Raw genomic sequence first — 13,445 nt, forward strand, 5'->3', positions numbered from 1 at the left:
CAGATGCTGAGGTGGACAACGAGGGGCATGACAGAAACCTCAAGAAACTTGGAGCATCCTGCCTGCAGTTTGTGCTGCCTGAGTCCTCGGAGAGGCCTGATGGTGCTCAGGCAGCCTGAAGAATCTCAGCTCCTTCAGTAAAGAAGGGACTAGAAAAGGGCTTGGGGTTTGGTTTTTGTTGGTTTTGAAGTTTCACCATACACTTTTGCTTCTTGTTACAAGAAAGCTGGCTGGGCACAGGCTTTGAAAGCCAGCAATCAGCCAGCCATGTCTAGGGAAGATCAGGCTCCACCTCAGGTGGAGTATTTTCTTGGTCAGGAGTCTGTTTGGCTCTCAGTCTTTACACATCTTTACACTTTTCAGAGAAGGAAAGAGCAGTGCTATTGCTAGGAAACTGGCCGGCAATACATGTCTGTCCTTGAAAAAGCTGTGGGGAATCGGTAGAACCACCCATTTGCTTTTCTTGGCCTACGTTAGCTAGAGACAGTTACTCACTGATAGGAGAAGCCCAGCTACAGAAACACTCCTGCCTGCTGCCGGTTAGGCAGTCTGAGAGGTCTGATAAGGCCCAAAATGCTGTGCTGGGCCTTGACAGTGGTGGCCTATGACTTATCCAAGAAGCAGCTCACCACAGCAGCAAGGCAGGCAACAACACACCCCAACCTCCCGCAGCTGCCTGAGGATCTTGACTTTATTTTTTAAATTAAATTTACAGTTACAAAGGTGCTGTAAAGGAGGTGGGAAGGAGATCATGTACAGTGGGTCCTGTACTATAAGAAATGTAGAATGACATGGAGGTGGACCTTCAAATCACAGAACAATAATTAAGGTATCACCACTTCTGAAGAGAGTTGTGGTGGGCACAGGAAGAGAAGAAAACACATCTGTAATGGCTTTACTTAGAAGGGGGAATAGGAACAAGGCAGACCCTTAAACAAAAAACATGGCATCCACACAGTGCCTGGACATCCTATGAACTAAAGGAGCCCACCAGCTTCTGAAAGAGTTGGACAGGGACAGAGGAGAAAAGCACTCTCAGGAGGAGAGACAGGGAAGTCTCCTCTGGGCTCTTGGGTTTTTCAGAAGGGAATTTCTCTGTTCACAATGCCCTCAGGGAGGGAGGCTCGTCCAAAGGAGTCCACTCCTTGTTTAATGAGTCTCTCTTCCTTTGTAATCTCACTGATCTCAAGTTGGATGATAGACACTTACTCACAATAGCACCCAAACCACCAGCTGCATAGCAGTCAGGGAACTGGAATAGATTCTGTGGAAGAAAAGGAGCCAAAAGGAAGAGCTCCTTGAGCAACTACAGCTGCAATGGCCCCCTGTTGTCAAGCCACAGCCTGAGAGAGATGAAGCCTTCATCCTGTGGAGATACTGGTTTCTCTCCGTCGACTATTATCGAGGCTGAGTAGTTTAGAGTTGAAGGTCTATCCTGGGTGTGAAAACCTAGATGATGCCAATCATTCCTGAAGCTGTAGGTTTCCTTTAGGGCTATCAGCACTACCCTTGGGAATTAACACTCCTGACCTTGTCCTGTTCCCAAGGGGTAGTGATTTCTTCCGGTCACACTTGGGAAAAGGGGATGTCTCAGCACTGCTCCTGAGGTACTCCTCTATCTCTCTGCAGACAGAGCAGACTTTTAGGGAGATTGCAGATGGCATCTGTTTTGCAGCAAGGTGCTGAGGATGCAGTAGCTACCCAACACACACCAATGTTTAGCTAAACAAATAATATTTCCAGGATCCTATCAGCAACAACTCTAACTTTACTAACTCCCCAAAGCCTTTTTGCCCTACCAGCCTCAAACGCCACTGGTCATGGGATAGCACCACTTGTATGTCTCTATTCTGAACACACTGGCAGTATTAGCAGCCCCCCACAAGGCAATTTTCTGTGAACTTAAATTAACTGTATGCTTACAGCACATGAACGTGTTGCCTCATGTCAGGAAATAACATAACTCAAACCGCAGAACCAAGATTTCCTTCTCTCTTTTTCTTGCAAGTTTAGCAGCAAGTTTTTGGGTCAGCTCTTACAAATACAATGGTGCCAGGGTTAGATTTTTGTTAGAAGGTAAAATGCATTTTTTTTTTACAGGTTGATTATTTGAAGCATGATTATTTTTGCCATTCAGAAAATTCTACCTGAACGTAACACCAAGGGCTGAGATCAAGAGTCATTCATTCACTAGCATAAAAAGAAATAGAGGAATCCTTCAATAAAATCACTTAGAAGAATGAATGCACTTGGGTAAAAACATCACTAATTTGCACCAACTTGACATTTGACAGAACTGAAGCGACAGATGCAGACTTCTCCTTTCCTCCTACAGACTATTGGTATTTGATGGTACTCTGCCATCATCACCTGACATTTTAACTGCTCCTTTTGTAGCACAGCCTCGTATTTGTGCATGCTCAATATAAATTTTGGGCCACAGGCAAAGCAGACTAAACACGCAAAGTATATCTTGCTGCCCAGAAACGTGAAGTCCATTCATTTGCATCTTTTCTGCTCTTGCAAAAAGCAGAAGTCATTGTAATTGTGGACTTAAGAGTTAAGATATATGGATGAAAAGCCCATGAAGAATTAAACAGCTTTGGTAGACTAAGAAAATAGCAGATGCTGATTTAATGAAAGGAATGACCACAAGTTTCTTGTGATATCCCCTATGTAGTTTGCTAGGAATATTTAACATGAGTATGAAAAACTCATGTTAGTCACTTTTAAAAAAGAAGTCTAACCCTGCAGTCCTCATGCAAGCAAAGCTTCAGTTTTGAACGAGATCTAAAGGATTAGATCCTCTAATCAAAATCTCTTAACTGCCACAGGTTACTTTGTGTTCTTGCATAGAATTTCTATAGACAAAATATCCATAAATGTAACAGAAATGTGGGTATGGATGGGACCTCCAGGCACCATCCAGTGAAACTCCTGTGACGAGACAGAATCAGGGAAGTCTCTGTCAGCATCACTGAGATCTCACTATAAAATACTCCAGTGAAGAAGAATGCAAAACTTTTGTAACCTGTTTCAGGCTTTCACCTTGTGAAATAATTTTAAAGCATAAATAGGTAATTTATATTTAATTTAAAATAATTTTAACAAATAAAGACATATCTTAATAAAGTAGGTCTTCATTGTATCTAATGAAGATGATTATCTTACTGAAAAGCAGCCATGGAGAGCATGGATCTTCATATCTTTATAAACAAACCTTTCATGTTAGAAGACCACTGTGCCTTTGTGGTCATCTCTTGTCTAGAATCAACATATCAGGTTCTTTCTGATCTTCCACAAAGGTCATTCTGGCTCTCCCATCTGCTTGTTACCTCCATTAGCCCTTGACTAAATTCAATTAATCTACTCTCCTCCTCCCCAGTTCCACGTAGGATGGAGTGAATACTACCCATGCCACCCATATAATATGCTTTTAAATATCTCTCTATTATTTCACATGTTTTTTGTTTGGTCTTCCAACATATCATGGGCTCCCATCAGGTGTGACACCCAGTATACTCCCCTCTGTTTTCCTCACAACATCCCATTCCCCCACCTCCACAGCACCAGGTGAACATAACACAACCATGTTTGTGTGTTTCTCTTGCACTCAAGTATGCTGCAGTTCATCTGCACTGAATGTCATATTTAGATTTAGATTTAGGCCATCTCTTCAATTTATTAGACTTATTCTGAACTCTTAGTCATTTATTTAAAATTACTAAGTGAGCCCAAGACAGATGTTCATCTCAATTTCACTTGTGACAGCACGTCATCTTCCCTCTCCATTTGGGCAAGGAAATAAATACTCCTTGCAAGTATCTTCTTCCTTCCTTCCTCCAAGCCGGTTTGAGTCATTACCATAACAGTAGTAAGCTCTAGACTACCCTTATGTGGTCTTGTGGGACACTCTCAGAGCACCATTAAAGTTAAGATACAATCTTGATGTCTTCCTCCTTATCAGCTAAGTAGATGACCTTATTCATGGAAATGGTTTGAATAGGTTTGTTCTCAAAGTCCACAATAACATTTTTTTTTCTTTTTAAGCCAAACTACTTTTGAAATACTTACAATCACATTTTAGCAATTTCAGGATCTTTTGAGAATCAAAGCTATACTGATGCATCCACAATTCCTCCAGTCCTCTTTTTTCAATCCTCTTCTCATTGGTGATGCAGACTGTGTTACCAGAATCAGCGGGTACACACAGAGCCTTAAACAAGCATTTATGTTCAAACATCAAACCACATATTTCTGGAGCCTATCAAATACAAACTGTAAGACAAAGATGCCTTAGAAAAGCCTCTTTTTCCATGCAGTTTTACTGCTGCTTGAAGTGCAGTTGTTCTGCAAAAGGGATTTATAAAAGCATTGTAAAGCATCATGCTTTTTGCATCAATCTTTCTATGACTTGTTCATTTTACAAACTCAGAGACAGCTCTTCCAATTGTCAGTACTAAACATTAATCCCGCCTCTGGAAGTCAGCAGTTTCTTTTCTGGGAACCCCACTGCTATCAACAGCAATCAACCCTTATTAGCAATAGCAATCTCACAGCTGGAAATATTCCAATTAACAATTTTGGGGGCAATGCAGAAACCAGAATGTAGTTCAACATGACATCGTTGGCGCTGTGGGATAACAGGCACTAAAAAAAGTCTTCTCTAAAGGCAGTAAAGGCATTTGAACTGAAGTATAATATTCTACCTTTGCTTACATTCAGGAAAAGAAACTTGAGCGTAGATGCAAGCACTCACGAGTCAGGAACTGCTGGTAAGAAGGTAGTCATTTTAAACAGAAGAATTAAATAACCATTAAAATACCCAGTCCTTACTCCAGGCCTTCCTCTGAAAATGAAGAACAGTGCTGACCAACACGTACCGCTTGGCAGCAAGGACCTGTCCTTGCTGTGCCAGCAGCTGCACATCAGCTGGGAGGACAAAACTGCCCTTTATTTCCTCTGAATTATCCCCAGACAGGTACAACTCTTTCTTCAGCTCTCAAACATTGTCATCATTGCTTCCCAGTTAGTGTTTCATGAGATTGTTTCTTCCATTGATGCCTTTTTACCTTATCCCTGCCTTGGTCCAGCTTTGTCAGTGATAAAAGCGATAAAAGCTTGGTCCAGCTTTTGTCTCTCTACATCCCACACGGACTGCCATTTCACAAACCTCATTATAGCTGAGATCTTGGAAATACCTTTGTTCAGTTTTTTTAATTTTAAATAAATCTTGCATGTTTAGGAATAGTGATCATATGTGAGAACAGCTTCCCTTAATTGCCCCATCATATTTTTGCTGAAAGTAGCAGAGTGTAAACACGCCCCCATCCCCCAGTTACAATTAATACCTCTGTTCCCACAGACCTTATTTTTCCTCTTCATTAGCTCCAGCTATTTTACACGTTTCCCATGACATAGCACAATATTGGGCATTGTATCTGGCGTGGAACTGCCCTGCGATTTACTCCATCTGCTGTCTTTGCTGGGGGATTTCACAGCAAATGGTTATTTGCTCATTAATATACAGTCAAATGAGTAACACTCCAGTTTGAGCATTCTTGGAGGGAATTTCATATGCTTTTGTTTTTAAATTGCGTTCTTAATACTGGAGTAAATGCTTGGGTGTTTGTACTATTGTGACCTGAGGCTTGTCAGGTATTTTTTCTACTTGTTTAAACAAAAAGCAAAGAGCATTATGCCAAGCAGCGTAGTCCCCATCTCCTGCCAAACACCCACCCACCCCCCCGACCCTGCCATAACTGTAGCCAGACTATTTTTCTGTTCATTACAGCATCACTGGTTTTGGATATAACTGAAGATGACCCTGGTATGGTGGCACTCCATCTGTAGGGAACCAGCACAATACTAGCATATGATCACTAATAAAGCCCCAGTGAAACATGGTGGAGTTCAGGTCTTCTAGAACCCAAACTTAATTACTATAACCAAAGTCACCTTAACAAAGATTTGCAAAGTAGCTCCATACCTAGGGACTCAGAACCACTCTTTGGCTGATAAAATGCACCAGAAAATCCCAACCTCTACCCTGAACCAAGCATGTTCTCATCTGCTGCAGCCCTGGGAGCTCAGGAACCCTGAAATACTAAACTCCGGACCAGAATGCATTTAAAAAAAAAAAAAAAAAAGAGAGACTCTGAAAGAATACTCTGACGGTTGCAATATGATTGGTAGTTTTGTGAGCCAGCACGAGCAGAACACAGGAAAAACCACAAAACCATGGATGAAGTGTGAAGAATAAATTTATTCTCATTACCTTGTGACCCAGGGGATCTCCGCAGCAGCAACCAGTCAGAGACACACAAGCGGGGATGCAGGCACTGCGGAGCTTGGTCCTCGCTAGCCAGAAAGAGGACAAGAAAGAAAATATCTCAAACCTGCTGCTTTTGCCTGTATATATCAGGGATTTTCACAGGTATAGTTTTCCATTGTGCTTTGATCTTTCCCACAGCAGGGCAGGAATCTCAAAGATATTTGATAAGGTGCCTCTGAGTCTATCACAGGCCTATGTTATCTAAACGCAGTCAAGCACACAAAGCTAAACAATTAGTATATGTGTTTTTCGACACCGCAGATGCAAGTCACTTGAGCGTGTTTACAATCCTCCTCACCAGTCTTCCGTTGTATTCCCACAGTAGTGTGGAAGTGTCTGTAAACTCTGAGTTGAAGACCATTTCTTTGTACAAACATATATGAATCCCTTTATCCCCCAAAACATACAAATTACATATACAGAACACAAAGGCAATACCATGTTATGGAAGAAGTGTCAGCAGAGAAGAATGCAACTCCATAATCAGTTTTTAGGTACTTAATACGATTAAGTGAAAGAGAGAGAGAAGAAATCAAATAGTTGAAGTTAAGGCAGAAAGCCAGAATATACAACTGACTGACCCCTTAAATAAGACTCACCCTGCTCCAACAGTCTTACAACATAAATAACCTATATGTAAGAGAGCTTCAATGTGGCCTCAGAGAAGTGTCATTCCCAAGAGCAGCCTCAGGGTCCTCCTCTGTTTGCATCGTGCTGTTCTAAAAGGCTGCAGTACAGAGCACGGTCAAAAACTGAGAAATAATCTCTGATTGGAAAGAGACAACTCCTGACTGAAGCATAGGGAAAAGCACTGCATTCTCTGTAGCCCAAAGAATGGAGATGGAGGTGAGGACTGTTCATCCACTGGCATTTGTATGAAGCGGTGGGCCCCCAAGTGTAGGGGAAGGAGTTCTAGATCAGGTGTTAGAGAGGTTTAGTGGCATAGACTGTGTTCTAGCCAAGGTTGGGGTTCTAGATAGGGTTGGTGTGCTGCTGTCCCGTCCTTGTCCCTGTCCAGTCTGCCCTGCCCCCCCCCCCCCCCCCCCGAATTGTTTTGGGGTTCTGGATCTGGTTCTAGATAGGTTTGATGGCCCTGGTCAGTTTCTGGGTCAGAAGTCAGTTCTAGATCCAATTAAATGGAAACTTTAATAACTGCTTAGTTCAGCAGCCTGGACCTCATTAAATTAAGTACATTTCTGTAAATTGTTGTGGTACTGACTTTGTATTTATTCTGTGTCTCAAAAGGCCAAAACCAGTTGTATCTTGAGTTCACAAGAAGCTACAGGAAGTCTTTTTGGAATATTTCGATAGCTGAGCAATGAAGCTGCATAATTTGTGGCAATTTATAGAGTATATTCTCTGTTTTTCAGAGTGATCCAACTTGAAAATGACATAGTTTATGTTACCCCCCAGGGCCTTAACACTGCAAGGGAAAGCAAGATGGCTCAAAGATCTTGAACAACAGCCCCCCTCCAACACAAGACCTGCCTTGTGCCAGAAAGCTCCATTTGCTTTGGAGGAAAAATGCTGACAATAAATTAGCCATGTAGAGCTTTTGTGCTTTATTATACAACAGTCATCTTCACAGCATCTAGGAGAAATTTAGGTGTCTAACTTTGCACGGTTCCTTACTTAAGCTTTGCATTTTTTACATATGACAAAATTAATTAATTTTAAGCATGACATGCAAGAACACAATTTTACTTGACCCACTTCACATCTGCTTCTCACCCTGTCCTCCAAAAATCTTCATATCTTTTGTCATACTGAAGATTGATTCTACTTGGAAAGATGGAGATCTAGATAAAATTAGTAAAGGACACCACAAAATTGCAACTGTGAAAACTGAGTAATGGAAAACAGTAAATTTAGGTCTCTCTAAACCCATGCAAACACTGAGTGAAGTAACCCAGTCCCCCCTCTGAGCATTAGGCCTGTACATTCCCACATACTGTACATTTATTGAAAGTGGGGATAGACAACCTTTACAATGTGCTTAACTGGATGATATGAAGATTTGAAGTTTGCATCTCTAGAAACATTTCAGATATATAACTAATGGCTACAAAGATTTCAGCTCCTACACTTGAAAAAATATTAGTCTTGAAGTGATGTCTTTTGGCATCAAACATGATTCCTGCAACCCTCACCGTCAAGCAGGTGACAAGGGCAAAATGCTGACATGAAAGGGGCAGTTCATCCTTAGCATCACACTGGATGCTCTGCTCTCCCTACAAGTTCTCTGCTCATGCTTTAAGAGTCTTCTTTGCAACCAAACACCGAGATCGTGCGTATCACAAAACTGGTTTGGAGGAAGAGCTGGCACATAAACCAGCCACATCCAATTTCTGTCTTCTGTTTTCTGACAAGATTAGAGTAACTGTGAAAATAGAGAGTCCCACCAGCAGTGTGATAATACTGCTCACCATCACTAGCGAAACTACTGTAGTGGAAAGATATGCATCTGCTTTTGTTCAATTGCAAAAATGAAGATAACAGAAGTACTAAGAAAAACCAGTTTAAAGGAAACAAAGTCAGGAACACAATCCAGAATCCATATTGTGCATCTTTGACACAATACTGTTTTCTAGGTGAGGTCAGACAACTTCTGTCCTCCTCTCTGGCAGCTGCAGCACAGAATTTAAGTTTATAAAGCCACAGATAACTTTGAACTAACACGTACTTTGTAAGTTAACTAAAAAATGCCTTTTAACTATAAAAAAAAGCCTTTTTAGCTTAAATAGAAATGCCTTCAGGCTTACAGGGTTAATCTCTGCAGCTGACATAAACAGCATATTGTTAAACTTGGCTGTGCTGTTTCTAACTTCTGGATGATACCAGGCTCAAGAAAAAGGGCAGGTGAGCTCAGTAGGACAGCACCAGAATGACCATTACAATTATTTCCTACTGCAACCTATATGGAAATTAAGTTGCAGCAGCATTTCAGCTTTTAGGTTCTTGTTTTGGTTAAACTGGACTTCTTCCCTCAGTAGTATGGGGCAAATAAGTTGTATTTTCTTGAAATAAGTTCTATGTGATGAATATACATGAGAAAGGACATAAAAGTTCACAAAGGAAGGAAAGCATTTTTCACATTTAGCATTTAATCACACATATGGAGGCTTAAGGTTTTTGCAGGAAAGTTATGGTTTGCTTCATAAGGTGGTTATTTGCATAAACCCAGGCCTGATCACAAAGAGGTTGGAAGGTATTCCCATCTCCTGGCAGTCTGGGCTGATCAACTGTCAGACCAGCTAGACGAAACAAAGTAGGTAAAAAAAAAAAAAAAGGCTAGAGAAACTGGAATGTCTTGTTCCTGCCTCAAAACCCAGCTCAGGCTGTGTGCATAGGAGAGGACAACCTTGGTCAACAGGCAAGTGAGAGGCTGCTGAGGGAGAAAATTTTGGGAAGCCTGGAGGAAAAAGATGAATCCATATCTGTGTGTCTACCTTTAAAAATTAATTTAAGCCTAAAAAGACTATGGCTAAACAGACATCCCCTCCACCTTTTCTGAAGCTATTTTAAGACTAAGAACACCTGAAGGAAGTTGTTCTCCAGATTTTGAAGGGAACGGTTCAATTAACAGTTCAGCAATACTTCAACTGCACTGTAAGATATCCCCTAGACTGAAACTACGATGACTATGAAGCAAGTTTTGATTTTCCTCATTGTTCTACACATTGAGCATCTAAATCCTTTTGTTAAAAGCAAGCCATCACAGGACAGAGACTTTTCTGGTTTGTGCCCTCTCTCAAGCACTTCAGTTACCTTTCTACAACATCAGAAAAATCAGCACTCCATCATCAGAAAAAAACAACACATCTTGCATTCATGCCAAATTATCAGAATTTATTTCAAAAATAAAACTAATATTGCGCTGCATCAAAATAGCACCTCTTCTAACCCAGAAAGCATGGACGTGAGAAGGAAAAGAAAGGTTAATCTGTTATCACCAAACTTGTAATACAGGCACTTCCTCTCCCTCCCTTTTCCAATCCAACATATTTTCAAGAGGAAAAACTGAAATTAATGGGAACATGAAATCTATATGCAGTTCATAGAATATAAAAGGACTATTTTTAAGTCACTATTTGCAATACAGAATCCCAACCCAGCTGTGATGCATTTTTGCAGCACTGCATTGAAGTTTTCCTCTGGGAGCATTAGCTTTGGCAATGACATCTGAAAAAAAAAAAAAAAAAGAGAGAGACTCTGAGATAACTCCGTAATTGGAGCATTTTCATTTTTATTCCTTTTAAAGCCATTTCTGAATTATTAGTGAGGAACTTCTCCATAAAAAGCTGTTTTCCTTACCTCTAGCTAATTTAGTACTACTGAAACTCAGTAGCAGAGTTCAAAAATCCCCCACCGCTTCTAATGGCTGTATCACTCCAACACCAGCTCCAAACTGCACCAGCTGACGATGCTATCCCAGCTCCTTACTCAAACAGGAGACATTACTTGTCAGTAATTGCTATTTATTTATTCAGAACCTGTATCTCAAGTTATTTAGGAAATCAATTTTAGTTTAAAAATACTGCCAAATGCCTTTTATTCTTTACTCACAGCATACTATAGTTGCTACAGTGTAGTCATATTACAGTATGTGAAGTTATTATGACATTGATGACACAACCACCATACGTTCTGGAGCATATAGATTGGAAGAAAGCAATTAAAAATAGTTCGAGCCATTCTGTTGTACCCTTCACAGTATTAGAAGCAGGATTCCCAGCCTCCAGTAAAAAAAAGCCATTTCCTGTAATTCAAGTTATATTTTATTGCTTACGTATTTTTCATAGATGCATTAAAAAAAGCTGGGCAGTGTTTACTAGATTGTATAAATACAAGACAATTACATTTGATGGCTGGAAACATTTCAGACTAAAAAGACCAAACTCTAATACAATGCATATTGACTTCAGAGAAGCTGAGGAAACTCAGGGCTTGAAGATGTGCAACATTTTTATTCATGATAGTTGAGAGCACATAGAGAAACACTCATGATTTGAGTCCAGTTAAACAAAGCATGAAACCTATTGCCTTTAAAATAACATACAAATATATAATATTTGCTTTAAAGGTTGCAGGCTGAATGACTGACACTTAAAAGCATTTGTTTTTTCCCCAGAAGACCAATGACTTCATGGCAATGAAGTTGTCCTTCAGCAGATACATAAAATGTAATAAACAATTTATTATGCAATGAAAAATCCAAGACTTTACTGCTGTTGCAGTGGCTGTGCTCAGGGCTTCACAGACAGGCTGTGCTGGATCTGTCTGCACAACGTTCAGACCTCAAGCTGTAACCCTGCGAGGCTCTGCACTCAGGGAGAGGTGTTTCAGGCCTGAACGCCTCTCCCTTTATATTAGTCAAATATATAAAAAGATTACTTTGGTATAGATTTCACCTTATGTTTCTATGCCATTAACAAAAAAATAAAAGCATGTAAGTGAAAAGCAATACACCAAGAAAATGTGGTATTTTATGAAGTGTTCATTCCCTTCCCCTTGATTATTAACGATTATTAACACCGCCGCCTCTGTTTTTTCTCAAACACAATGCTTGGGAACACATGAAACCCAAACGCTCCAACCAGCATTCGTTATTTTGACCATGCTAAACATGCCACCATCTTCAAAGTCTTTTGCAACTCCATTCATACATTTTCAAGGAAGGAATTTGCATTTTTGGCTGCCAGAAACCCTCTCTTTGAGTCCTTTCATTTGCCTACTACCGCTGTGGACTTGTGATTTTTCTACCTACTTTTCCTAAAGGTGCACTACACCATTCCCATCCCTAAGCTCATCTCTGGAGATCTCTACTTTCAGGTGACTTTGAGATGCGCTCCCATTACACCACGTCAAAGTGCTCACACGAGGATTTTTCTTTCCAATCACCCTGTGCCACTAACTGCAAGTGGTAACTGATCCCAATCATCCAGCGGAACTCAGACAAAACTGTTTGCTCCCGAATGAGAGCACAGAGCATCTCGCTGACTCAATGATAAATTATTATAGCAAGTAGCAGCTCACCAAGTATTACACATGTGAAACAAGAGATGGAGACACATATGAAAAGTAACACAGATTGAGTAAAGAACTGAAAACTCATGTTTTCAGTTACAACCAGTAAATTGCAGAACCTGTATATTTTCAGCTTGCAAGTTATTGCTTTGTAAAAGTCGTCTTTGAAGAGTGAGCTTTTTTTTAAAAAAAGTATTATTTAAAGAGTACTTGAAAGCTGGCACTAGTATGCAGCCTGCGTGTTCCCCTTTTGTGTGGTTTGAGATCTGTGTGGGAATGTGACCTTGTGAAGGCTTGGTATGAATTTGTCACCACAACTTCACAAATGTTCGCCTGACTCCATAGTATCTGAGAAGAGTATTTAAATCTTTGAAGGATTCCCCCCCCGCCCCCCCGCCCCCCATCAACTAGAAACTGGATAATCAAAGCAGATTTAGAGGCCTCATCCAGCAATACTGCCTCCAAAAATGTCTTGACCACACAATGCTGTGTCAAGACTGTTGACCACCATGTTAGAGAGATACTCCAATCTTCAACTTCACTTAGTGTCATTTACTATCCTCTTTAATAACACAGACTTTAGGGGAAAAAAAAAAAACAACCCAAAACCAAAAGAGAAAAGGTGACAAGCATTGATTTCCTTCAACTGCTGGAATAAGGCCTCCTGATTATCAAAGCCTGAACCTGCACATCTCCAGCTAACTGCACTCTCCCCTTGGGTACAGAGTATTTATTAGGCACGGCACCTCCAATGCACCTCAACTTCCAGTGTCTGACAGAACTGAACTCCTCAGCTTCCCCACTGCTTCTGGGTGCGGTGGCCATCTCCTCCTTACATACGCACCATTAAGTCACACAACAGTGCTAATTTCAGTTTTCTAAGTGACTAACTCCTACTTCAAAAGTCACTTTTGGGAGGTTAAACATGTAAACTGGCTCCACAACCGGAGATCCACTCCAACTAAAGACACATAGCATAACAGTAGGATATAAAAAGGTTCTCGACTCTGGTAAATACCTGAATTAAAGATGGCAACATTTAAGGCTATGTTATATGCAGAATACAAAGCTTTGCCCTTTGGGT

This window comes from Strix uralensis, chromosome 3, assembly GCF_047716275.1.
Source record: "Strix uralensis isolate ZFMK-TIS-50842 chromosome 3, bStrUra1, whole genome shotgun sequence".
Taxonomy (NCBI): Eukaryota; Metazoa; Chordata; class Aves; order Strigiformes; family Strigidae; genus Strix; species Strix uralensis.